This window comes from Juglans regia, chromosome 15 (assembly GCF_001411555.2).
Source record: "Juglans regia cultivar Chandler chromosome 15, Walnut 2.0, whole genome shotgun sequence".
Taxonomy (NCBI): domain Eukaryota; kingdom Viridiplantae; phylum Streptophyta; class Magnoliopsida; order Fagales; family Juglandaceae; genus Juglans; species Juglans regia.
Window position 1 is genome coordinate 8,653,365 of NC_049915.1, and position 3,698 is coordinate 8,657,062.

Here is a 3,698-nt window from a genome sequence, read left to right on the forward strand (position 1 = left end):
TGAGTTTCATATGGGTGGGAGTGATTCCCCGTAATGGTCGAGGTGGAATGCTTTTGTATTGGCCTCACTTAATGGACGAATCGAGAGATTCCTCAGACGTATCATATGTGGTGTTTTTGAGTTTGTTGGCTGGGCAAAATGTGTACTTCGGTGTATGTGTTGAATGATTTGAAACTAGCGAATTAGCTTGCACGTTGGTCGGGTGGGAGCGATTTCCCAAGTCGAACGATGAAGTGATTTTCCTTGCTTAGCATTTTATGCAATAAGACTTTATGTGATAAGAATCTATATGATGAGATATGATGAGTTTTACATGCTCGAGAAGAGGGTGATTCCTCATTTTGGTGATATATATATAATTGAGTTTTTCATAGAGAGTAATTCCTCTGAAGGGGATATCTCACCATGCTTATATACTTGTGTTTTACTTAACAGGTGATTCCTCGCCACCCATAAATATATATGTTCACTGATCTTTTACACGAAACTATACATTACATCTTCACGTGCATTGTCTCTCATTAGCAACTTTGTTATAATTGTTTAACCTACCTATGATTTCGTTTATCGTAATTGTAGACTTGGATGCAGAAATAACCTTAGGAGAACTACCCGAGGAAGACAAACCAACCCCGCCCAAGCAATAGTTATGGAGTCCCATCTCCATTGTTAGTATTTGAATTGTTTTGGAGTTGTATTGTATAGTCTGGCAACCATCATGTCTGGTTCGTCGTATCTTGTCGTAGGGAACACACATATGGTTTGGTATGTTATTATTTGAGAAATGAAGTGACATATAGATATACGTGTGATTAATGGATGAATCTATTTATTCTTAGACCTCTAGTACAATAGTATTTAGTCTCTGACTAAATTACTTTTACTTATTCTACTGCGATTTAGACATCTATTTACTTACAAGTGCACTTCTTTGTGAACATTGCATGCATATTTCCGATTTAAATCTTGGGTGTTGCCGTCCGGCTAGCACACCCAAGATGTCTACCTTGATTCTATTTGCACAGTTGATTAGGTGGCCGACATCTTCACCACGGGTCTGTCTTTCACACGATTCATGTTGCTCAAAGACAAGCTCAATGTCTGTACCATCCCTATTCGTTTGAGGGGGGATATTAACCAAACCTTATCAATAGAAGATGTAGATAAATATCAAGATCTGGATGATATAGATAAAGCTTCGAGCTCAGATGAGGATAACAATGGAGCTAAAGATTGTGATCATTGAGGAGATAGAATTACATAAAAGTAGGATATGTTAGCTTTAGCGTTGTAGTGTAATACCAATTGTAGAACTTTAGAGAACTCAAACTGTTTAATCTATATATATTGATCAATACAACACAGGTTGGTTGCATTGGACCAAACCAATTTGCTCATTTATTTTCACATATAATTATTCAAAGTACTCATATAGAAAACTAAATTTATGGGCAGTGTTTCGTTCTTCTTCCTCTTTCAATTAATGGGTTCAGATTCTTTCAACAATCTTTGGAACTCGAAGATTAGATTAATACAAAATCCCTTCGAGAAGCTTACCAATATGTATATGTTTCTTGCAATAGCATATAATACTCTATTGTTGTTTTCTTCCTCGATCTCAAAGGCCTCTGTAAATGCAAAAAATTCTTCTTCATCAGTTGGTTCCTTCATGATCATGTCATAGAAAGAAGAATTTCAAGTAAGAAGCCTTGCTGCCAAACCATTTGCAAGGTTAGTCAAGACTCGTTGCAATGAATTGCCGATTAAGGACATGTTTTGGTACAATTCACTTGATTCTCCAATGCTGATCAAGCTCACCCTCATTTTGATTGATTGTTGTGGATATTATGAGCAACAAATAGATCAGATGGAGGTCATTTCCAATCTTCAACTAGGGTTCTTATCTTGCGGTTATCTAGTCTTAGCATTTGTTCCCTCATTTGGGGAAGCCTGAATATCTTCCCTTCTTCACATCCTCTATATGGATCCGTTGGGAATAAATCATCATTTCTCTTCCTCTTCCTTGTCTTTGTAGCAATCGCAAGGCTAAGATTCAAAAGCTCCTCCTCGATCAATATATTCCATTATTTCCATGCATGCATGCATGAGAGAGAGAGAGAGAGAGAGAGAGAGAGAGAGAGAGAGAACTTGTGATTTTCTAGATTTGGGAGATAGGCGACAAGTTGGTCATGTTTGACTATTTATTGGAGGAACTGAGATGGGAATATTTGAAAGATATTCCATAATTTAACCACAAAATAAAGACAAGAGCAAGGTTGGATCTTGTTGTTTATGTAATGGTTCCTTCAATAAGATGGAGAATAAAGATAATCCTCCAATTGTCTTTCCAAATTGGATGGTCCGATTCTGAAAAGACATAGATACATCTTGTGGGTTCTACAATATTTAATGTCACATTTATAAAATTTTCGTGTAATGTGGACTCTAAATTAGAATTTAATGTTGTGTCTATATCTAGATCTTTGTATTGAACTGTTTAATTCAGTCACGCAAGCAGATAGAATCAGTTTTTGGACATTGTAAGCCCACATAAGCATTTAATATTCTGTCTCTCTCTTTTTCTACATTAGACCATTCGATTCAGTCAAACTATTCAATTGTAAGATGGATGATTTGATACTTCAAAATCATTTCTTAGGTCAAGAACCTAAGTGATTTCTTCATTATCACACCTAGCTGCTTTTGAGATGATCTATGAAAGGGTTTGTCATGAGGTTCCTTAATTTGGTAGAGTTCTTAAGGCTTATAAGATGCCATCCACATTCCACAAGATATAGCAAGAAAAGGGCTGAGTCAACCTACCCTCCTTAGAAGAATTGGCCTCATTCTCTCCTTTAGATGCCACAAAAAATACTTGTTTTCACTTCTCTTTTCTTCTCAACCTTGTATGTTTTCAAAGGGTATTGTTGAGTTTTTTAACATAGAGACAAAAGTCTATTGAATGAGGACAATATTTCAAAGGTACTAATTTCTTTTGAACTCTCTTTCGGCCTCTTTTGCTGTTTGCTTTGGAATTTACATTAAGTTGGCAAGCTGCCAAACGTTGAGATTCCAGTCTTAATAGGTCAATATAGGAGCATTAATCGAGCTTCAAACCTTACATAAAAAGAATAATTCTACATACAACTCTGAAGTGTATAAACGTCGCGTAATTGTTTTGAAAAAAAATGAGATCCACTATTACATATAATTTTTTTTCATGTGAGTCCTATGTTTTATTCACTTTTTTCAAAACAATTACGCGACAGTTGCACAATTCACGATTGTAAATATATTTTCTCCACATAAAATATGTGGAGCTATGAGGAACTTGGAAAAATCAGTGCCTTGAGAAGTCAATATGTAAACACATCACTTACCATGTAATTCATTACACAGTTATAAAAAATAAAATAAAATAATACTTGCAATCGTGAATATGCAAATGCCGTGCAGTCGCTTTGAAAAAAGTGAATAAATATGAAACCCACATAAAAAAATAATAATTTTTTAATAGTAGACCTCACTCTTTTTCAAAATAACTGCACGATGCTTGCACACTCCACGACTGTACATAGTATTACTCTAAAAAAAAAGTTCAAGACAACAGTTTAGTTTGCATCTGCAGTCCATTGAAAGTCGTGGCTGCTGAAAGAATAAAGAAACATTCAAGTATAAAACAAAAGGAAAAAGAAAAG